The sequence below is a fragment of the Haliaeetus albicilla genome, chromosome 3 (assembly GCF_947461875.1).
Source record: "Haliaeetus albicilla chromosome 3, bHalAlb1.1, whole genome shotgun sequence".
Lineage (NCBI taxonomy): Eukaryota > Metazoa > Chordata > Aves > Accipitriformes > Accipitridae > Haliaeetus > Haliaeetus albicilla.
Window position 1 is genome coordinate 37,761,884 of NC_091485.1, and position 25,394 is coordinate 37,787,277.

General features: G+C 40.5%; 1 protein-coding gene across 2 annotated transcripts in view; it reads left to right on the top strand.

Annotated features, from left to right (window-relative positions):
- Positions 1-25,394, top strand: part of NKAIN3 (sodium/potassium transporting ATPase interacting 3) — a 383,297-nt gene that overhangs the window by 137,918 nt on the left and 219,985 nt on the right. The window lies entirely within an intron of this gene.

A 25,394-nucleotide genomic window follows, 5' to 3' on the forward strand; every position in this document is an offset into this window, starting at 1 on the left:
TTAGTCTGGTGTCATGAGCTGGGACCACAGTCTGGTCTTTTCTATTTCATGTTAGTAATTCAGGCTACAAGCTGAAGAACTGGTTTTATTTAAATTGAAAATAAAATTGAAAGTGCACTGAAGACCTAAGTTTGGAGCACAAGATGATTGTAGAACTTTTTACTGAGGTGTTTACTTTTATAGTAATAATAATATAGCAGGGAATCATATCTATTCATGGTTTTATCTAAATGTATGCATCATTAGACTGTCAAAAACTACCTAAACATGAATAGTCCATACTATTTTAACAATATAACATTTCTTTAAAGCTGTGAAAATATACCTTAACAAAATTTATCCCAATGGTTGATTTTTTTTCTGCATGTTTTTTATAACTTTTTATATAACAACTTATATTATTTATAGTATTTTTATGTTTTTTACTAGACTAAAAAGAAAATCTATCGAAGTACCCAGTTTAGCAGAACATATTTTGCATTTGCACATGCATCTTTTTGCTTTAGAAGGTTATTCTATGCAACTTCTATCCAGACTTCAAAAGGTATGCTGTGTGACCTCTCTGATCAATTACAGTATAACTCAATCAGTGAATAACGGCTAGGAAGTATTCACACATATCTGTTTCGATCCATTTAGACATTAAAAAATGACATAAACACTGAATACTGTACACATTTAAAAGAATGGAAATCTCCTGGCATAGGTGCCTTAGACAAAAGACAGGTTAAGCTTCTCCAGTAATGTAATCACTATGAATTATTTGCTCCATCCTGCTCATTGTACAATGTTTCTGATGGAATTCTCTGTTGCATAAAACATCCTCCCTCTTTCTTTATATATTATGGCAGTTAGCTTAGATGTCTTGGGAGAAATAAAAATTGATATTTGTTTATATTCTGACTTCTAAACAGGCAGAAAGAAGCTGCCTAAACCAGATATGCTGTCTTTGATGAATTGAAATGTAAGTAGAAGTACAGAAAATGCTGGTTTAGCTTAGCTCAATTCAGTGGCTCGTACTGTTGTACTCCAGTGGCAACGACAGGGGAATGGTGTGTCAGAATCCTGCTTGAAAGGTTTATGTATAAAAAAATTATGATTTAAAAAACTTGAGACCTCCCCAAAGAGACAAGGAATATTCTACAGATACAACAGTTGAAAATGGGGCAAGACAGGAACTTGAAAAAACTGCAGAAAATGAAGGATGAGATAGTGAAATTTTGCTATAAAAGAGGGGAGGCAGAACATGCCTGCTGGGTTATAATATTCCAGCCAAAGCTCAGACCTCCCCTTATGGTCAGAAGTATAATCGCTACCATATGTCAGAAGAGTTTCAGCAAAAAACGGTCACAGAAATGCAAATGCATAGTAGAGGCATCACATAGCACCAAGAGAGGAAATCAAAATAGATGTTCATAGTCCCAAGGCATGAACACTGTCTTGAAACTTTTGATCGATTGTGTTCTGTGGTGCTCATCACAGCTCAGCTTCAGAAGGAGCCAAACGTGTCTATTCTGATTGAATTCATGAATTACATTTGAGCTGAGAAAGAGGGAGAAAAATCAGACTTTATAGGGCAATCGGCAGAACAAAATCTAATATCCTTCACTACAGTTTTAAACCAGTGCCTAGTCCAAGAAATAATTCTTAGCTACTGTGCATTGATAAAATTAAGCAGTAGTTCAAGCAGAAAATACCAGCTCATCTTGATTGCAGGAAGTGGTGACAAAGGCATGGATCAGCCTAATCAGCACCTACAGCCCTGAAATATTTTTTCCCTGGACATTTATTTAACCCCTTACTCCTAGGCAGAAATGACTCGGAGATCCCAGGGCTGCAGCAGTGGAATGTGCTATTCTGTTCACAGCGTCTGTCTCCTGTAGTAACCTGGCAGCTGCTCCCCTAGTTCTCCACACCACCCTCCCTACAGCTTCCCTCTTTATTCCTCCCCATCTCTGGCAGCCAACACAGTGCGCTCACGCTGTGCACATCTGGCGTGGAGCAGCATCCCCTCCCCTCATCCGGCTGGCACAGCTGCTGCTTCTAAATGGGAGCTGGCCAGGCAACTGCTCCTAATGATTCCCCTGACAGCTCTTTTCCACTTACTGATCCAGCTTTCCTATTCACCACCTGCTTGATTTCCCTTCCCCAAACACCCTGGCTGCTCAAACCCACACTCTGAATCCTCTGCTCCCAGCAGCCTGCACACTAAAGCCGTGCTAATGCTGTTCTCCCTGGGCTGATTCCCTGCACCTCCAGCTCACCGGTTCCTGCTATTATCATCCTTGGATTTAAAATAGCAAAACAATGAATGGAAGATTAGTTCTCTTGCTCCCTGTTTTGCCATGTTCTGACTCAGATGATATGTCTGCAGGTTAATACCAGAAATAGGACAAAGCAATGCTGAGGTTCTGAGTTACAAAATAAAGCTTGGAAATTGGGGTCTTGAGCTGACTATTGGGCAACCACTATCTCTCTTATCCTGTGAAAAAGATCATTCTAGTAGTTGTGCCCCTGTGTTGCGGTGGGGGCCATCCCGTAGGTGCAGTCAGTCTTCTTACGGTTCGTTTGTGTAGCAACGACTTTGGGCAGTAAAACTATGAAACACTGAATCAACCACCTTACCACTTTCTGAGACTTAAATCTGATGCAGACTTTGTTTTGGAAATGCATCTCCATTTACTGTTTTACCACAGAGCATGGCTAGTCAGGAATTTTATGATAATTGCTCTCCTGTTTGGTAGGAACTGCTTTCCTTTCTGTTTTCTGTTTGGGGAGGAAGCATATTGTATTCCATAACTGAGCTTTTTTTTTCTCAAAACCAGAGAAACCCAAGACCCCAGAAATACCTGGAGCCTGGAAAATTCAGCCAGGATATGGGGATGCCCATGTTCAGTGCTAAGTTCTGAGTCGGGCTAGGGAATCAAACATCAGCATCTCATATTCTACATAAGTCCATCACTCCAGACTAAAAACTTAGGCCTACCCTCTGTATCTTATCTTTTGCACTTTGAAGTATTAAAGAAAAGAATTACTGTGCCACACCACAAATGTGATTGATTTCATCTGTGTTAGGACAGTTCCCTTGGATGCAGGACAGCAAGATCTAATTCTTGAATCTGAATCAGGTCAAATCTAAATATGTCTTCAGCTCCCATATCCCAGGCTAACTCCCTGGTTGCTAGATGACCACTAGCACAGCATTTGCTATCCCTGGGTTTTTCCAAAATGCTGGGATGAGCACAGGTCCTTTTAGTAGAGATAAGGAACATTTTTGAAATCTAAGAAAAAAAAAAGTTTGGAAAAATATTTCCCTCCTAACACTACTGCATATGTTTCTCCTGCCTGTGCTTTTAGGGTATGCATTCCAAGCCTTGAATGGTCAATAACATTTTATATGCATTGGTGAACTGAAATGATTAAAAGTCCTTTATATATCCAGAATATAACAGACTGTAACTTTATAACCTTTTAAAGGCATATGAGGCAGTGCAGTAGGAACTCCAGCACTGTTGAAGGGGTCAGTCCCTGGTTCAGAAGCCATTACAGAGGATGAAGTGGGGACACAGGCATTCTGGCAGGAGAGAGTAAAAAGAATAGGGACTACTCTGTGGAAAAATACAAAGAGCAGGAGGACCAGGATGATTTTCTTCAAAGCAGCCTTTGTTGATGCCATCAAACGTGACTCAAATGAGTAGACCTAATTCTAACATCTCCTGCTTTTCAGTTCCACTGACTTCCTGTCATTTTTGTGAAATTAGTTTCTTAGCAGGGAATGTTTCAATTTTCTTTCCCTCATTCCCACCAGTCTAATGATTCTTTACCATCTTAATAAGTACAATGAATGTGCTCCATTAATGGACAGGGGCATTAGAGAATAATGTCATTTCTGAAAACTCTTAATACATTTCACAATTAAGAAGGCATTGATTCAAGGTCTTTTTCAAATAGGAAAAACCTAAGCCATTTCCCTACCGACATTTACCGCCCCATGACGAGTGGGTATGCCAGTAAGAAAGTTTCTTTGGTTTTTTTCACGTGTTGATTCATTTGGTTGAATCAGCTTTGCCGGATCCCAGAACCTGGCTGAGATACTCTTCTGCAAATAGCAAAGGGCTATTTGTGTCAGGATTTTATTCCAAATTTCGAATTCCAACTCTCAGAAATAGAGAAAAAATGTAAATGCAAATGATTGTGGTTTCAGATATGTGAAACTTAAATCTAGTACTATCAAGTTTTTGAAGCAGTAATTATTCTGTGTCACAAACTTGTGATGTACTCTTTGTTCCATAGTTCCTCTTCCATTTTATTCTAATAAGTGTTTGCTTCCAGTGCTCAACTCTGCTTAAGGTATGAATCTGAAAACATCCATTCAGCCAAGCATTGCCCCTTTGACAGCGAAGGGCATGTTTATCCAGTCAAGTGCAGACAGTCATGGCATAGTGAACTGGTGAAACATGAATTAGATGTAGTGTTAAATTCATGTAGACACATCAGCATGTGATTTTGCATTGCTTTGGAAGACCTTGCTTTCAGGTCTTTCAGGACTTCATGCTCAGGTAACTCAACTCAAAGCATGAATGGAGGTGTCCGCATGTAACTGTGAAGACACGTTCAAATTGCTTTGCTGAAGTGACAACATGTAATAGTCCCACTGAAGCCAATCTGCATGGACTTGTGTGCAATGCAAATAAGGATTTTCATATGTGTGTGTCCTGGTTTCAGCTGGGATAGAGTTAATTGTCTTCCTAGTAGCTGGTATGGTGCTATGTTTTGAGTTCAGTATGCGAAGAATGTTGATAACACACTGATGTTTTCAGCTGTTGCTCAGTAGGGTTTAGACTAAAGTCAAGGATTTTTCAGTTCTCATGCCCAGACAGTGAGAAAGCTGGGGGGGCACAAGAAGTTGGCACAGGACACAGCCAGGGCACCTGACCCAAAGTGGCCAACGGTGTATTCCATACCGTGGGACGTCCCATCTAGTTTAGGAACTGGGAAGTGTGGGGGGGAATCGCCCCTCGGGGACTGGCTGGGTGTCGGTCGGCGAGTGGTGAGCAATTGCACTGCCCATCATTTGTACATTCCAATCCTTTTATTATTGCTGTTGTCATTTTATTAGTGTTATCATTATCATTATTAGTTTCTTCTTTTCTGTTCTATTAAACCGTTCTTATCTCAACCCACGGGTTTTACTTCTTTTCCCGATTTTCTCACCCATCCCACTGGGTGGGGGGGGGAGTGAGTGAGCGGCTGCGTGGTGCTTAGTTGCTGGCTGGGGTTAAACCACCACAGTGTGGTATTGGAGTCTAAAGTTTCAGGTTCCTTTTTTAGGATCTAATTCATTCTTACTGGAATGCAGAACTACTGGTTAACTATGTATTATGCTTCTTTCTTTTTCATTGAAAGCAAACTTTGTGTCTACATTAGGATTAGCATTAGTGCTTCTGAAGGGAATATCCTGATTATCTCCTATTGACTGCACTTTGCTTTCTGTCGTGGAGCACTCTCAGAATACATGAACTAGGTTTCCTTCAAATGAAAATAAACCAGGAGCATTTGCTCCATGAGACCAGACTAGTTCAAAGTAAGACCCTCCATGTGGTATAGGCTGGATGTTTTGCTCAATAGACCTGCTTCTACTACACAGCATTGTTTGCTGTATTGCTTCTATTGCACACACAACCTTATTTGTGCTAGTAATGAGTTTGAATGGACAAGATGATAATTTTTTTTTTTAAGTATTCCTCATTACAAGGAAAAGAAATCACTTATTTCCAATCTCAACCAATACTGCTGCATGGGATTTTTAGACTATTTGATATATCCAAGTAGCATTGCTTTGTTATTTTACTTGTGTCCCTGCCAGCTGCAGCATATGTTTATTCTTGGACAATATTGCATGGGCTGGAAACTTATCAGGTACCTAAGGGCTGTCTTTGACTTAAGTAAAATTGTCATCGTTCATACCCTTTAATGTGGTCATTCATTGTATGCATGAGCTATAATCACAGCAGGCTAAATCCTCTTTTATAAAATTATACAAAATATAATTCCTGCAAATTTTATACATTCTGTACAGTCATGGGCTAATGCAGAGCACTTGTTCTCCAAGGTATGGTGTAGTGATAGTAGTCTTCATGAAGGACCATCTTTCCCTCTCTCTTACTACGGCTAGTACTACAGCATAGGTTAACAGTTTAATTAATCTCTCATTATTTCTTGTCATGGTTGAGGCATCTTGAGAGGACTGATAGCATCAGGAAGATAGATAACTTCTTATGATTTATGTGACGAGAAAGACCAACATTTATTAATGTGGAACATCACTCACAGCAGCAGACCATTTCACTCTGTGAACAGTTAAAATAAAACCCAGCCATCTGGAATACTCTTGGCCAACCTCCTTTAAACCCATTAGCAAGACAAGGCCAGTGCTGGTGGTTTTCCCCATTCCCTTTCCATATGTTTTAGGTTGATGATATGCAGTGGGCTAGAATACATTGTGTATATCTGCACTTCATTTGTTCTGTGATTGTGTAAAATGAGAAGGTAACAAGACATTCCTGTTTTTCTTTTTCATGGTTAGTAGGGATTAAATTCGTTATTTACTAAGACTTCTAGAGAGTTAAATTAATGACTCATTACACATGAAAACGGGAGCTTTCTTGCCAAAAGCTAACAACAATAACTGCTTCATCTGAGTATGGGTGTCTCTCAGAAGATTTTTAAGTTCTGAAGAACGGTCTTATGAAAGCAGTAAAAAATATATTCTCTAAACAGAAAAGCATTGGGTTTAGGTGGCTAATTAATATAGTTTAGGAAAAAATGGACATTTCTCAAAGGAATAGATTTGCAAAGAATTGATTGATTTAATAAAGGAAGTTTTATTTTCCTGTATCAGAATTTGTTGTGGCTTCTGCTTAGATCTGTCCTACTATTTTTTGGTTAGTGCCACTCTCAGGTTTTAGTATTCTGCCCATGGCTTTGTCTTTGGGAGTGGGGTCCTTCTGAGTGTCTAGAAACATCTAGACATTATTGCCATTATCCTGGCAGTATTACTGTTGGGTAATTAGGAAAGTGGTGTGATCCCCATGTAAAATGTCTAATGTTGAGATACAGTGTGGTGAAATGATATGCTCAACATTACAGAAGGACATAGTACCAAGAGCTCAGAAAAAAACAGAGGGTTTTTTGAGTTCAGGTTTAAAATGTCATCAGTAGGACCAATACTTTTTCCCTCTTGGCTGATATCTCTGGTTTCTGGATTCTTTCTGCTTCCCTCTCTATCTCCTGTTATGTAATTTCTGGTCTATAATGCCCTCCTTTTAAACTCCCATCATTGATTTTTCCTTTGATTTCCTACTGATTTCATCTACTGAGAGGGAGAGAAATAAAGAAAAGTATATCTTGACTTTTTCAACTTGTTATACCCTATCCCAGCCATGCTTGTTCCTAAGATTTTGGATCTTTTTGCACAGGTACAATTTCAGAAAAAAATTGCAATATGAAATATTCATTCATGTGAACATGTGCAAAGGTCCTTTAACAGATGTGAAAGCCTCTTCCAGATGAACAGTTTATTCTGCAATACACCATGTGGCACCGCATACTGTTGAAACAGATGTGCTATCAACATAGTTTAGTGCTCCAATGATTTATTATCTGGGGTTCTCCCACAGAAAGTCGCTTCCTATCAAAATGTAATATAAGAGCAGAAGTGTTCAAAATCCTCCTCTACAATGCCTGTTAAGTTCAATGACAAACCTGCTTAAAGGATGAAGCAGATACCCTGTCAAGATATCATTGGTAAGCTTAATTTTTACAGATTGTAAGTATGTAAATGAACATACTCCCAGGAAGTCCCAAGAAGTGCTCAGCCCCTGTTAGAGAACCATCAAAGCACAGTGTTTTTATGATTTGAGCACTTATGGTGTGATAGTGAGATCTCTTATGTCCCACTAAAATGTGAGTTGAATGAATTTGCCTCAGGTTATTCAAGGGTCCTGTAAAATAGCTCAGACCTTCTAGCTAAGTGGTTTCATCCTCTTTACACCTCATTTTCAAACCTTCCTCTGCCTGTATATGAAAAGACATTGATTCTCTGAATGCTGTAAATAAATACTGTGTTCCATAAACTTTGACATTAATGTATTCCCCTCTCTTTACCTAGCTAGGCTTTTGTTCTCAGAGTGCAGTATGCTGATACTTTGTGATCTGGTTGCCTGCTGACCACACAGAAAAGAAGGAATATTTTGATTTCCTTGAGTCTGTCCTTTCTGGTTGTCACAGCAAAGTACCGGATTTGCAGTGATATTCTTGGATTCACTCTTTTCGGAGTGAATCCAACCTCTGTTTCAAAGTTTAATACAGCAAATCCCATTGTGCTGTTCTGGGACTGAAAAAGGAAAATCTTCCTGTGTCAGAAATCATTGTTTCGTGATGTGTTTCTAAGTACCTCCTGCAAGGTGTAGACCTTCGATTGGAGTGTCTTGGTTTTTATCATAAACATTAATGTCAGAGGTGTGGTCTTGAAAATTTGTTTAATTTGTGTGTCTTCCAACTGATAACATGTGGTGTACATGTAGTTCATTTGCTATGTGTGTGGGAAGCTATTTTATATGGTAACTTTTTTGTGCTTGTTATAAATAAAGTTCATCATTTTCTGTACTGTAGTGAAGACCATTGGGGTAAGTCACCATGACACCTCATCTTTGGGATCAGCCTTTGTTGAATTCCCATACATGAGAAATATCCTGTGAAATCCAATAATTCATGCAGGAGATCTCAAATCCCAAATGAATCTCAAGAGTTGGATGTAACTTTCACTGAGGAGTTTGCACTCGCTTATGCAAAGATGGCACATCACATTGCTACACTGACAAGTAAACCCCGGACCAACCAGAGTCAATTGAAGCTCCCTGGTGTCCAAGTTTTATGTTCACAGTATACAAGCCTACACAATTAACCTGTGGACAAGGACATGCCCTTTGGCTATGTTGATAAATATTTATTTGGTCTCACTAGGCCTAGTTGGTCCCTGGTGGAGTTAGTCAAAGTGCTTTCCCTTCTACTAGACAGGTATGTAGCAATCCATTTCCTTTTCCTCTTTCCTCATGCTGATACAGGCTTTATTTTGGGGGGGGGGAGATGCACTGAATCCTTTGTCTCTGTTTATGTGTATTAATATATTCAGCATTAGCTCAGTTTTCTAGACATTTTTCTATGTTCACTGTTTCCGTGAAGTTACATGAAGTCACTGGTTCCACTGAAGTTACATTCTCCTTCAGTAGGAACAACAAAGCTGAAATTGCTTTTATTCTGATTTTTATGAGCGAGGACTTCTGGAAGACACGGGGACAGGACTGTGACTTCTTTGTCCTTCCTGGTGCTAAAGTGCTGCTGCTTTTCCCACAGATAGTTCAAATGTGTCAGCAGATAAAAAGCCTTTTCTTGGTGAGATCTGTGAGACAGCAGACATCTGACTTGAGGCAGCCCATTGCAAATGCCAGCAAGGGAGCAACAAGCCTGTAGAAAAGACATGCACACAAAAAGGAAATGTGAGAGAGAGAAAGAGCACATTAAGTGACATTTGGAGAGATACTGACTGGTGACTGTTGGTGACTGTTACTGCCAGGGTTATGTTAAATGGTGTAAACATTGCAAGAAAGATTCTTTTAATATCTAAACCAATTTTTCATAGATGCCAGGTCTGATATTCATGACTTTGGGGGATTGGCAGTATTAAGAGTATGAGTATAAATTGGCATTACAGAGAAGTATCTGCTTGTTCATCTTCTGTGGATGATTTTTTGTAGATTATAGAATCATAGAATGCTTTGGGTTGGAAGGGACCTTAAGGATCATCTGGTTCCAACCCCCCTGCCATGGGCAAGGACAAGTTCCACTAGACCAGGTTGCTCAAGATACAGATTATGAACAAAGTTGGACTGCTTGTATTAAAATTTAAGAAAACTCACAGCAGGATCAGAGATGCTTTGACCCCTATTCTCTCTATATAGTTTTATAAAGCACCCTTACTTTTTTTTTTATTTCATTCAGATTCCTATAAAAAGCCTGCTCTGCTCTTACTTTTCTGCCCTTGACATCATTAAGAACTTCTCAAAGGGTGTTCCTGTGATGAACGGTGATTTTTCCTTCTTTCTCCAAGTGAAACTGCCAGTTCTGAAAGCAAACTCTGTTTGGAGTCTTCCATTGCTCTTGATATAAAGACCTGTCCTCCTTTAAACCTGCCCTTACACATCTCCATTCTGGCCAGTAAGAAAGATCCTGCTCCTTTGCTGGTTTCACTGAGAATATATGTAGTACCAACTTCCGTGCAACATTTTGACCCAACCCTTATGAATTGCTTAGGTCAGCCACCTGTTCCCAAACAACCTTTTCGACACTAGTTGTCTAAAGAGAAGAGAAAGCATGGAAGAAAGACTGGTTCCTTCTCTCTGCTAACTTGAACTGCACTAAGTATGACCAGTCCCGCCTGATTTTTCTGATATTCTCCCAGTCAAACACATTTGGCAGCTTCGCACTTAGGGCTATCTTCACACCTGTTGCAGTCTACTGTGATATCTGCCCTCATGAGGCTTGGACATTTATACTGGTGTTTAAGGATGCCAGACCTTGGCTCCCAGCTGTGGTCAATGGAGGGAAGTAGTCACAACAGCTTAGATTAGGCAACCCCCAAAAGAATTTGTATGTGTATGTCTTTTGATCAGCTAATTTTGATCTGTAATACAAGGATACTGTCTGACATAAGCAAACTTATGCTTATCAGCAAGTCTGATATGTGTGTGTAATGTATTCTGATGATTTATATAGAATTGCCTTAGACTATTTTCTGTGCTGTTGTGTAACACTTTGTGGAATAAGCATATGGCAGAATTTTGTCTTTTGAGGATTTTATGGAAAACATCAACCAGACTAAACATTACAATTTTGTGGTAAAGTCCTGAATGTGGCTCTTAATAACAGTTCTGTCAGCTCTAAAGAAAGCACCTTACACTTACTAGTAAATATGCATTTAATAAACAAAAAACAAATAATTGCAAACAGTATTTAGAATATGCTAAATCACTTTAAACAAAGGCTATTAGTAAGTCAAATGTGCCTTCTATTCCAATTTGTTGCTGTTGCCACATTCTGTTTCATTTAAATATGCATATTTTGGTATGCTAGTATTCACATAAACACATTATCCTCTAATCATCTTTCAGAGATAATTATTCAGTACCTATTTTGATTATAATATACAGCATGAATCACTTAATGGTTTTAGAGCTGAATATAATACAGGCACCTTAGTCTCTTTTCAGATTTTCCAACTTTCTTTCAGTAAAACTAAGCATTTTGAAAGTGGAATTTTAGTTCATTCATTGACCTGTGCTGTTGACTTTCTTCTAGTGAAATAGAAGCCAACAGAGATATTGAAGTGAACAAATAAAATATCCGTATCTTCTCTATGTTTTGCACATCGTAAGAGTCACTTTTCCCTATTATCAGAGTTAAACATGGATGGTGAAATCCCTGTATTAGTACACCATGATGAACTTTCACCTTATTATACCAAATCACTGCTTAATGGAACTAATTTAAAAGGCTAACTGTTAGTTAAATGTTTTTTCTCAACACCTTTTAGCCTGTGGGAGGGAAAATGTTCCACTTCCATAGGGATACCATAATGTCACCTATATATTAGATCAACTGAGGCATTCCCTAATACATAATATCTGAAAAAACACCCACCTCAATTCAAAGAGGTCCAGAGAGTGGAAGCCATCTCTCAAAGGGCCTGAGCCTGTTGGTGCTTTAGCTCACAGACCTAGCTGTGACCCGTGTTACTGCCATCCTTCCCTCCACACCCGTGTTCGGTGCTGGTTGTCTCAGTTCAGAGACAGCAGTGTTTTGGGTATGGTCAAGAAAAGAACTGAATTTTGTAACCACAACCTCCTGCAAGGTGAGCCGGCTGAGCTGCCTTGCCTTTCTCCACACAGCTGCTGAGACACACAAGTTGGATCTTTCCCTTTCTCCAGGCTTTGCAAGGAGGTTTATGAGCTCTGGAAGGAGGAGCTGGGTTTTTTTGCAGGTTTGTCTTCCAGCTACTTGACTCTAGTGTAGGCTTTGATGGAACCTCTGGCTGGTGTTTTATGAAATGAGACTCCTTGTTGTAGCCTTTTCCTGCTTAAGAAGATGTCTCTTTTACCTTATTTTCTTGAAATACTATCTCTGAGACCTCTGGTCCTGTCTCAAATTTCAACATGCAGTTGAAATAGGCCATGCAAGGGAAGGGGGAGCAGAGATGGGGGACAGACACAGAAACATGCTTGCACATAAGGTGGTTACACACATTTCCTTAGTAAATCACATTAAAAATTAGATGCTGAAGTATAAAGTGTAGGGTTTATCTAAGCAAAGTGTTACAGATATGCTAGTCTTATGACACTGTCTGTTTGTGATATCTTCTAGTGTAGACACCTAGTTAATTTTTTAAGATTTAAAAATACTTTTAATTTTATTTGGAACAGCTTTTTTAGCTCTGATTCACCAATGTGCATATATATATATATATATTTTTTTTATCTGTGTTCTTGGAATAGACTTGAACATAGCATATAGCTTGCTTTGCATGCGAGAGAGACATGCTTGGCAAGACAAAGCAGGTCATGTGAATAGCAAGAATGGCTGCTGGTCTTCTCCAACAGAATGATTCCTAATAATTTTCTGCCTATATGTGTGCATTGGATGTTTACCTTACTAGAATAGTAATAGCAATTCTTAACTCAGAGTACCTTACTCAAGTGTTTAAGCTGGTTTCAGAAATAATTTTCTTGTCAGACTCATCACTGTAAACCTCTCTGATATGTCTGTACTGCCATACATTGATTTCTATAAAGTGTGTCCCATTCATGGTGAAAGTAACCCAAATGGAGAGGCCTTAGCAATAAGCCTCGCTTAAGATGCTAAAGTGGAACTGAAGTGCCATGCAGGTGCTCCCACAATTCCTCTGCATGGAAATTCAGTCAGCGGCGAGGCCGGCAGAGGCAACGGTAAGCGGGCGGCTGAGCACTAGACGGAGGCAGACGGGGAGGTTCCAGTGGCAGGGGAGCCCCGGGGAAGAGCGGAGGGACCCGGCTGGAGCCAGCGGCTCTCACGAGAGAGGCTGACGCGGCGTGGGCCTTGCCAGGGGCAACCACGGGAAATTTGAACAGCCCTGAGGGGAGCCGGCCACCAGGAACGCGGCGCCCAGGGCATGGCGCGGCAGTTTGCGCAGGCAGGGCGCAGCCCCCCTCTTCCTCTTCCCAGCTGGAGAAGGCCACTCAAGCGGCAAAGGGAGACCGAGGTGTGGTTGCCACTCGGGTGAAAGCCATTGTCTGGAAACATGTGGCAACGCAGACAGAGCTCCCATGTAAGCATGCGGCTGTCCAGATCTCTGGCTGCAGGGAGTGCCTGAGTCTATCACTGATGCCGGAGGGCAGCGGGGACACCTCTTGTGTGAGGTGTGACCAGGTGAATGATCTGCTCAGCCTGGTGGTAGAGCTGAAGGAGGAAGTGGAAAGGTTGAGGAGTATCAGGGAGTGTGAGAGGGAGAGAGATTGGTGGGCCCACACCTACCATCCCTGAGGCAGAGGCAGCAGATGGAGGCTCTGCAAGAATCAGAGGTTCCCCTGCCCTCCTGCCACCAGGCAGGAGGGGACCTAAGAGATGGAGGGCAGCGGATACAGGTCCCTGCTCGGGGAGGCAGGTGAATCCACTCCCGGTCTCCCTCACCTTCCCAGTTGCCCCTTCACAACAGGTATGGGGCTCTAGAACTTGAGGACCAGGTCAGTGAAGATCAGGGAGTAGATGAAGCCCTATCTAGGGAGGTGCCTAGGCTCAGTTGTGCAGCCCCACACATTTTCACATCCTCTGAAAAAAGAAAAAGGAGGGTAATTGTTGTAGGTGACTCCCTTCTGAGGGGGACAGAGGGCCCAATATGCAGACCTGACCCATCCCACAGGGAAGTCTGCTGCCTCCCTGGGGCCCGTGTAAAAGACATTACCAGGACACTCCCTGGTCTCGTTCGGACCCCTGATTATTACCCGTTGCTGGTTGTGCAGGTTGGCAGCAATGAGATTGCAGAGAGAAATCCAAAGGCAATCAAAAGGGACTTCAGGGCACTGGAATGATTAGTGGAAGGATTGGGAGCACAGGTAGTGTTTTCCTCAATCCCTTCAGTGGCAGGGAAATACACTGAAAGGAACAGGAAAACACACCTGGTTAATATGTGGCTCAGAGGCTGGTGCCGTCGGTGGAATTTTGGGTTTTTTGATCATGGGGAGATTTACACGGCACTGGGCCTGCTAGTGACAGATGGTATCCAGCTATCTCAAAGGGGTCAAAGAATCCTCGCTCGTGAGATGGTGGAGCTCATAGAGAGGGCTTTAAACTAGGTTTGAAGGGGTAAGGGATAAAACTAAGTGCACCAGAGATGAGCCTGGGGGAAGCATGCTGATGTTGGGGGTGGATTCGATAGGCCAGCTCAAATGCATCTATGCCAATGCACGCAGCATGGGCAATAAACAGGAGAAGCTGAAAGCCATTGTGCAGCAGGATAGATATGACTTAGTCGCCATCATGGAAACATGGTGGGATGACTTCCATGACTGGAGTGCTTCAGTGGATGGCTATAAGCTCTTCAGAAGGGATAGGCAAGGTAGAAGAGGTGGTGGGGTGGCTCTCTGTGTTAGGGAATGTTTTGACTGTACAGAGCTACACGATTCTGATGACAAGGTGGAGTGCTTATGGGTGAGGATGAGAGGGAAGGCCGATAAGGCAGATATTGTGCTGGGAGTCTGTTATAGACCACCCGACCAGGTTGAAGAGACGGATGAATCATTCTACAAGTGGCTGGCAGTAGTCTCAGAATCGTGTGCCCTTGTCCTTGTGGGGGACTTTAACTTCCCAGACAACTGCTAGAAATACAACACAGCAGTGAGTAAACAATCTAGGAGGTTCCTGGAGTGTGTGAAAGATAACTTCCTGACACAGCTGGTGGGTGAGCCAGCCAGGGGAGGAGCCTTGCTAGACCTACTGTTTACGAACAGGGAAGGACTGGTAGGAGGTGTGATGGTCAGAGGCCGTCTTGGGCTTAGTGACCATGAAATGATAGAATTCTCAGTTCTTGGTGAGGCAAGGAAGGAGGTCAGCAAAACCACCACTAAGGACTTCCGGAGGGCAAACTTTGGCCTCTTCGAGGCACTGGTTGAGAGAGTTCCTTGGGAGACGGTCCTGAAGGGCAAAGGCATCCAGGAGGGATGGACATTCTTTAAGAAGGAAATCTTAATGGCTCAGGACCAGTCTATTCCCATGTGCTGCAAGTCAAACCGCTGAGGAAAACGACCAACCTGGCTGAACGGGGAACTTTTGCTAGGAGTCAAGAAAAAAAGGAGAGTTTATCATCTCTGGAAGAAAGGGCAGACAACTCAGGAAGAGTACAGGGATCTTGTTAGGTCATGCAGAGAGGAAATTAGAATGACAAAAGCTCAGCTAGAACTCAAGCTGGCCACTATTGTAAGGGACAACAAAAAAATGTTTTTACAAATATGTTAACAGTAAAAGAATCCCAAGGAGAATATCTATCCTTTAATGGATACAGAAGGGAACATTGCCACCAGAGATGAGGAAAAGGCCGAGGTACTTAATGCCTTCTTTGCCTCAGTCTTTAATAGTGAGACCAGTTATCCTCAGGGTACTCTGCCCCCTGAGCTGGAAGGTGAGGACGGAGAGCAGATTATACCCCCCTTAATACAGGAGGAAATAGTTAGTGACCTACTACACCGTCTGGACACTCACAAATCTATGGGACCCGATGGGATCCATCCAAGAGTACTGAGGGAACTGGCGGAGGTCCTTGGCAAGCTACTCTCCATCATCTATCAGTGATCCTGGTCAACAGGAGAGGTCCCAGAGGACTGGAGGCTTGCCAATGTGACTCCCATTTATGAGAAGGATCGGAGGGAGGATCTGGGGAACTACGGGCCTGTCAGCCTGACCTCAGTACCAGGGAAGATTATGGAACAGTTTGTCTTGAGAGCACTCACATGGCAAGTCCAGGACAAGCAGGGGATTGGGCCCAGTCAGCATGGGTTCATGAAAGGCAGGTCCTGCTTGACCAACCTGATTTCCTTCTGTGACCAGGTGACCTGCCTAGTGGATGAGGGAAAGGCTGTGGAAGTTATCTACCTGGACTTCAGCAAGGCCTTTGACACTGTCTCTCGTGGCATACTCCTTGAGAAGCTGGCATCTCATGGCTTGGACAAGTGTACTCTTTGCTGGGTGAAAAACTGGCTGGATGGACGAACCCAGAGGGTTGTGGTGACTGGGGTGAAATCCAGTTGGCGGTGGGTCACAAGTGGTGTTTTCCAGGGCTCGGTGTTGGGCCCCGTTCTGTTTAATATCTTTATCAATGATCTGGATGAGGGGATTGAGTGCACCCTCAGCAAGTTTGCAGATGACACTGAGTTGGGCGTCAGGTCGATCTGCTTGAGGGTAGGGAGGCTCTACAGAGAGATCTGGACAGGCTGGATGGATGGGCTGAGGCCAGTCATATGAAGTTCAACAAGGCCAAGTGCCAGGTCCTGCACTTTGGTCACAGCAACCCCATGTGGCGCTACAGGCTTGGGGAAGAGTGCATGGAAAGCTGCCCAGCAGAGAAAGACCTGGGCGTGCTGGTTGACAGCCAGCTGAATATGAGCCAGCAGTGTGCCCAGGTGGCCAAGAAGGCCAACGGCATCCTGGCCTGTATCAGAAATAGGGTGGCCAGCAGGAGCAGGGAGGTGATTGTTCCCCTGTACTGGGCACTGGTGAGGCCGCACCTCGAGTAATGTGTTCAGTTTCGGGCCCCTCACTACAGGAAAGACATTGAGGTGCTGGAGCGTGTCCAGAGAAGGGCAACCAAGTTGTTGAGGGGCCTGGAGCACAAGTCTTATGAGGGGCGGCTGAGGGAACTGGGGTTGTTTAGCCTGGAGAAAAGGAGGCTGAGGGGAGACCTTATCGCTCTCTACAACTACCTGAAGGGGGGTTGTAGTGAGGTGGGTGCTGGCCTCTTCTGTCAGGTGTCTGGAGATAGGACGAGAGGAAATGGCCTCAAGTTGCGGCAAGGGAGATTTGGGTTAGATATTAGGAAAAATTTCTTTACTGAGAAGGTTGTCAGACATTGGAATAGGCTGCCCAGGGATGTGGTTGAGTCACCATCCCTGGAGGTATTCAAAAAGTGCGTAAACGGGGTACTCCATAACATGGTTTAGTGGGCACGGTTGATGGTTGGACTCGATGATCGTGAAGGTCTTTTCCAACCTAAGTGATTCTATGAAATGCAATTCAGCTACAATTGAAATAGTAATGCAGCTTCTTAAGCAAGTAGCTGCCTACTTTGTATCTGGTCCCATCTGATTACACTGACATTTTGACATCTGCAAGTTTTCAGCATGTATCTTTGAAAAGCAAACCCTTTTTTTTTAAGACTGTGCTATCATGGCTGTGAAAAATGCTTGTTTCACAGGACACATACAATATATGGTGATGACACTTTCATCAGGTTAGCATTTCTTTCTAATCATACCATATGATTATCATGCCAAAAGAATATATGTCAATGCCAGAAAAATGAAAGGAGCAAAGGAAGAAAAGCGTGCTAGCACACTTTTACAGTCAGCCAGAATTATGGATTTTACAATATTCTTTGATATTTTTTTCTTGTGATGTTAATGATTCATTCTCTATTTTTCAATTGCTATTAAAAAGTTGAATATAAGTAAAGATTGATCCAGATAGAGAATCTGTCTCCTTCAGCCTGAAAAAAAAAAAGAGGTCTATTAGATTTGTATTTTGAATGGAATCATTTAGCACATGTTTTCCTGTAGCTTGTCAGTAGAATTAGTCAAATTATGGTGTTGCAGCAGACTTTAGCTAAAATGTTAGTTGTTAAGTGCTTTTATAGTAATGCTTTGTTCCATATATATGGAAGGTGCACTTTGAATTAAACTGTTAATGTAACAGGAAAAGATAGTTCATTACAGTAGTAAGAGTCTTTTTTTTTAAAAAAAAAAAAGCATAGAGGCAATGACCTCTTGTATCAAATTATTATTAAAAAGAAGAAAAAAATGTTTAACAGCATTGTCTATAAAACTGTGCTAAGAATGGTGTTTCCATTGGTCAATGAATTATAGTTATACAGATACACAGTAAAAGATAATCATAGTAGAATGAAGTTCATTCCTCTGATGAAGGTTAACACAAAGCTTATATGTCTCTTCAGTACTTACTCAAGCCTCATTTTGAAGGGTTAAATTGGAATTTAATGATGCAGAAACTGCTCCCTCTGGCTCTTTGCAGAGGAATGGATTTCAACTCCCTTAAGAATATCTCAGAACAACCACGGGTGATTATTTAATCTGGGGAAGGGCACAGGCCACAAATGAAGCATGATCAAATAGTCCATAAATATGATATATAAGTGGTATATTGAATGAGACTCCAACAAGTCAATCTACAAAAACTGTACGATTTGAAAATAGCTGAAACCAAACATTATGTATTGATTAAGCACGGTTTAAAACACAAAGATAGAAACTTCTGATGATTTTCTAAGCTCTAGTCCAAGGCAGAATAAAAGATTTAAGTTGTTAAATATGGGACTGGTTCCTTGACTTCACTCATTGACATCATTGAGCCTTCACAGTGTCATTAGTGAGAGGAACAACCTCAGGTCCTAATCTTATCATTATAAATGAGAAATCTCATCTAAATCAAAGGAATCTCTTCACTTTCTGTCTATTGTATGTTGTCTAGAGAGCAAGAACTCAAGTTTCAGAGTTGCCAGTAGGAATTTATTGTTAGTGTGCTAAGGCACTTGAGGGATGCTTGAATATGTCCCCAGGCATTAAATCATTAAGGAACACCTCTGAAACACCAACCCTATATTTTTATGATCATCTTCAGGCGCTTCTGCTGTCCAGCTGTGGGCAGCAGGGTCATGACAAGCGTTTTGAACTTTCGTATAGGTGTGTATCTGCTCATACCTTGCTTCTATTCAAGAGTATGAAGAACTGAGTTTACAAGAAAATTTTGACTTTGTTATCTAACCAAGGTTCTTGATCTAGCACACAGCAAACGTAAGATGTTTTAAGATCATAAAGTAGTGCTGCTCTGCAGATTCCTTCAGTAAATAACTATTGCCCAATGGCTTTTATGGGAGACAATCCAGTCAATCCTGTACTTGTATAATAGACAGTGGTCTCACATATGAATGATTTGCTTTGCGGCAATTTTGTTGACCTTAGATTGAAACAAACATTTTGAACGTCCCCCTGGCTTGAAACAGTTATTTATTATTTACAATGTAGATGTTTTAGGACATTATTCAGATAGAATTTCCTTGACTTGGGGCTTAACATTCAAGACAGCCTACAAGATAACAACCCGGAGAAACTGGAAGGAGACTGAATTTGGTTTGAATCCTGATGAGCTGCAACGGAAAGTCTCTTGGCAAAGCCTGTCCTGAGGAGCTGCACTGTCAAAACAATTTCAAAGTAATGCCCATAGAATTTAAAGCAAATCAGACATGTTGATAATAAAATAAACAGAAAATGAACAAAAATGTGTGGTTTTAACTCAGGTGTGCTTCATGCAAGATTCATTGTGAGCCTCAGAAGAGGGAAAAGATGATTTTCTGACAGACTAGAAACCTGTGCAGGCAGTCTAATTTCACTCAATAAGTTAAACTCAGGGAAGCAGCCTTAGTAATGAAGTTTTATATGATTCAAAGAATGAGACAATAAGGTCTTTTCTCAGATTGCCTCCTGACAGGATGAAATAATTACAAAAATACACTTGATCTCTGAACAGATGAGGAATATAGTTTGAGCTATGAGGAACAAGAGAAGGAATGCTGGAGAGAGATGATTTCTGAGTCTTTCCTTCCCCCTCTAACCTTTTTGCACTCCACATATTTTCTTTTAGAGCTTCTAATGTCCTAAATCAAACTTAATTAAAAGACCAGACTATTTCAGAAATTTTTTTAGTGTTGATTGCTCTCAACCCCCAAAATATATAAAATAGAATTTATTTATATTTTTTGTGGAAAAAAACAACCTATGAGCAAATCCTCTTTTATAGGGTATTATCGTAATGCAATTGATTTAACAGAGCTGTGATATTTACACCAGGCAAGGATCTGTCTCCTGGGATTTAATTCTTCTCTCATTTACATTGTTTTAAGCATGCCTAACTACTTAACATTCAAGGGGTTACTACTGTTTTGACACAGTGCTAGACTAAAATCAGGGTGACCTTTTTCTTGCTACAGTAGAAGGGAGTTTCCCAATACCACTTCTGAATAACCATAGGACAGGGAAGACTTACTTTTCAGCTTCTCCAAGGTTAAATATATGGTCTGTCTTTGAAGTAAAACGTAAGCAGCGTGTGACATTTTGGTGAGACACAAACGAGCCTGATGATACCTCTGGGTTCACTTTGAATGCCCTGTAAGACTGGCCATATATACATCCCAGACCACCTGTTCTCATTTATTTTAGCTTGTTTCCTTGATTCCAATTTTGCTTACAACCCTTTTTGTCTAAAATTATGCAGTTTGCTAAAGTGTACGCTTATCTCACAGTATGAATTCTTCAATAATTTACATGAAATGCATTCTTGTCTGTTCTAGGTCTAAGTTAATTTACATGACATTATATTTATGCAAAGTCTGGACATTTCATGTTCTGTATCACTGGGCTACAGAAACAGACCTACTTTTTGAACAGAGAAAATAGTCTGGTTATGGTTATATTTTGCTGCTCTTTTATTAAAATTTGAAAATAAGAAAGTGAGAATTTAAAGGACAATGCCACAGAATAGGTAAAATATATCTTCTCATCTAATTTCCAAAGGAAAATCTACATTAGGTATATAAAAGAAGTCTTCATGTTAGCTGCATATACCATCTTTGCTACAATCTTCAGCTATTGACCTATTTATATAGAGACAGATATCTCTGTATATACAAACCCTTCTACCCTCAGTTTTTCACATATCACACCCATTTCAAAGAACAATATTAACACTTTCCAACTACAAATTTTGTTTGAGCTGCCTGTATTAAGCAGGTGCCATTAATTATTGAAGGCTGGTGGAAATTTTCTGATGTTGCTAAAACAAAAGTGAAAAAGAATCATAGAGTGTGTCCATTTGGAGAGATTCCCACTGAACTCTAGGAGGTTTCCATTGGAAAAATGAGATAACTGCTGCCTACTTATAGCTGTGCCTGCCTTCTCACCCTTACCCCTTTCTGTGTGTTAGTTGGTGAGGAATCTGGGACCCAGTAGAGCTTCCATCCTGGCAGGAAGAGGGGAATATTATGGTGTTTCAAAATTGAAAAAAAAAAACCCAAACAAACCCAAACAAAAAAAAACCCCTAGAAGTTGTTCTTCAGAAATGTAATTTGACTTTCTGTTTTGCTCCATCTCCATTCCCGTGTATGGAAAACAAAGACTTGATCCATTCCTTCCCTTCTTAACTTCCCATAACAGTCAGACACATGTATCTCCTTTTATCTCTCACTGACACTTCAGAAACAACACTGCTCCTTCAGCTAATGTTTTTTTTAGTTTGAAGGAGAGGACCCTCTGTTTTCACCAACAAAGACTGCAGAATGTCTCTGAAAGCAGCTAAGGAGACAATGAGACAGGAAGGCTTGTTTGGTTTCAGACCTGACCGCTCTTGCACATTGGTATTACCTTGGATAAACTGTGGTTTTTAAGCACAAGCTTGAGCAAACAATGGTATGTAAATTGCATCAACCTACAAATAGCTCTGGGAGGCATTGTGCCTCGTACCACAATTCAGAATAATTGCTTACTAGCTTCCTCTTGCTCTTGGGGGATAATAACCAGCTGCTTACCTCTGTCTGTAGTAGAACTACTAAACATCAGCACAGAAACCCTAAAATAAATGTACACTTGCTCATCTGCTTCGTTTAGCTGTTAAAGCTTTCATATCACTCACTCCTTATTTGATACATGGCATGCAAGTCCTTACTTGCTTTCTACATTTTTGGACTCTTTATCTCCAATAACAATACAAAGATTTAATTTTTATCTCCTTGCACACATATGAAGTTCAAGCAAAACTGCAGCACATAATCGTCTGATTTCCCCCTCCCCCCCCAATTTCTGGAATGGAGATAGTAAAGCTTATTCACACTTCTGAAACACTTAAGAAGCACTGATTCTAAATTATATGTAGTATATAAAATGTATTTACACTGTGTTTATGTTATAATGCCATAATAGTGTAAAGCATCCTCTCCCATATGTAAGAATCAATCTCAGTATGAATAATGCTCAATGATTTTTCCAAGTGAAAGGGGTAGAACTCTGTAGTAGGCTATGGAAAGATAAGATGCTAAGAACTTGATGCAGTTAATAGCTTGTGTCGCTCTGTGCCATAAAATTGGATATATTATCCCTGAATCATTACAGGCAGATCTAAACCCCATTGTGATTTCACATGGAAATATACTAACTGAATTAGTAACTTGTTTTGAAATTTCCAGTGCCAGTTAAGAGGCATTTGCTTTTTGGACATATATACCCCCATTTGCCCCAGTTTTGAGTTAATTATTGATTGACTGAAAGCGTAATTCAGTGACAATACTGGCAAAATAGGGATAACTAATTTCTTGGAACTACATGACCCAATAGGAATCATTTAAGAACTAGGTCAAAAGCAAAAACACAATTAGCCTTCAACTTGAGTGGTTCTTTTGGTTTTCACTCCAAAACTTCGGGTTAACACCTGCAGCCTGAGGTAATTGCACCTGTGTAAAATCCCCTTGTAACATATGGCATTTCCATGGCTTGTCAAAATAGGCCATGAGGATTTTCAAGTTTTTTTGCTTTCCTTTTAAAGGCTTTCAACATAACAACTGTGATATTTATACTCTTTTATTCTAAAGAGCATTTACCCCATTCTATAGGAAGCTGAGACTGCTCCACGCTTGCTCCCAAGCACATCTTGACATTTTGAAAATGAACAGGGGTCCCCAGAGGACATACAATGTGCTCAGATTGAACAGCTGTTCTAGTTAGCAGTATATACGGTCAGATTAAAACATATTAATTGCATATCAAGATTAACATAGACTTAAAGTTCTCTGAAATCAGAGCCCACAAGATACCAGTCCTTTTCCTTGTCACCTCCACCTTCACTGGTACCATTATAGGACACTGATGAATATGCCCATATTAATTTCTTCAACCAGCACCAGCGTTGTAATTCTACAAGTTTAAAACCCAGAGTTAGCTGTAATGGAGAGTGGTATGCTGAGCAATATGCCACAAATCCTCATAATGAACGTTAATAATATTAAAAGTTATTGATAAAAGTGTTCTTATGTGGGAATTATAGATGTGCCAAATTTAGCATGAACAACTATGGACAGGACAAAAGGGTTTTCAACAACCCACAACACTTTGGTAGTGACGACTGCTACAAAATGTGTATGTCAGTCTCCAAAGGGATCCTGGGCAGTGCCTAGTTTCCCTTTTCTTCATCTTCTTCATCATCTCATCATCACTCCCTGTACTTATTTCAACACATGAGAAATGCTGCCAAGAGTAATAGTATTGGCTTACTCCCATGGGGTGGGGAGTGGACTTGGCTCATTCTGCTTGATACTGTCATCTCAGCATGGTTTTGTTCTGAGGTCTCATCATGTCTTGGCAATTCTTCCAAGCTGACAAAACTTTCTTATTTGCATTATAGGACATTAGGAAAGAGAGGTTTCATCTGTGTATCTTTAACCATAGTTATCCAGTTTGAAATCCAGAATCCAGATGTGAATTTAGTGGCTGTACAGCTAGTTACTACTGGTGCCTGCTGGAATATAATTCCTTAGCGCTGATGGAGTTTATGTCTTTAAACAAAAGCAAGTATTCCACTTACTTAGATACATTCTGTCTTAAACTTTAAATAAATGGGGTTTTGCTGTAGCCTGATGGAAAATGAGCTGAATCTGGATGCAGACCTTTCGATAGGCTTAGTCCCTGGATTAGATGTTTTACCTTTGTTTCATCACTAGCTTTGATTTTTCTCATAATGTAGTGACAGGACCAATTTATTTACATATGGTATTTTTACAGATACTAGACCAAATACAAGGTCCTATAACTTTTTCATAATTCATTTCAGGTGAAGAATAATACGTCTGAAATGCAGACCTTTGACTGTAATGTGTTTCCTTCAACTCATTTGTTGTTGTCTTTCCAAACTGTGATTCAGATACTTGCTTAGTAAATATTGTCTGGCATTTTACTGCATTTCCATGGAAATAGCAGCAAAAAAGTGGAGCAGTAAAATTAAAAATATGGCTCTGAAACCTATAGTTGTACATCTTATAGTGTTAAATATGATTTTTTAACAGCAGCTATTTATTATTCACCCCATCTGCCCTTTTCTGTACACACATACTCAGCAGAGATTTTGTAGTAGTTGTAGTTCCCCTAGGGCTATATCATGAGGATGGCAATAAAATATAGACCATATACTTGCTAACATAAAGCAGTTTATAGCAATCGAAAGCCTGGTTCACGATTGATTATTGATTGGTATCCTGATGTAGCCTTTCCATTAATATGGAAATATAGGAAATTTCCTGAAAAGGAAAGAGGAAGCAATAGCTGCATATAAGGGGTGCTTTTTCCCCAGTACATCTTCTCTTTATTTTGCTTAGCTCAAGAGATGCAGCAGCTGATACTGAGGAAAGATCAAAGCAAAGTAGCTTTGTAATGTTCTACTAGATTGCTCTTGGGGCTATTTTATAAAATCGTAGAGCAGAATAGTTTTTAACAATTCTACAAGTATTGTCCTTTCTGTGAAAAGGACTAGAGAACTAAATTTATGATATGCTACAATGATCAAGACCCTGTACCTAGAAATGACTGAAAATTTTCATTTTCACATCCTTTTTTTAATAAGCGTACAACATATATAAAAAAAGAATAGCTATATAGTGGTCACATTATACAACTTACAGGGATTTTGGCTAAACCACAGAATGTACATCTTGGGCTTTGGGAAAGAATTTTTCTTCCATTTATTTTCCCTTGAAACTCAAGAAATGAAGATCCGTTACAAGAAACAACCCACTTCACTTCTTAGCTTTAGGTTAGCACAGAAAATACTAAATCTAATGTAACCAATATTAGCATTTGAATGTGCATACTAGAAAGGAAAATGAAAGTACATCAGGAAAAGATCAATATATGTTCCAGTATGTAGCAATATATGTCTGAAGCTAGAGGTGTCAGAAAATTGCTAAAATTATCAAAAGAGTACAAGGAAGA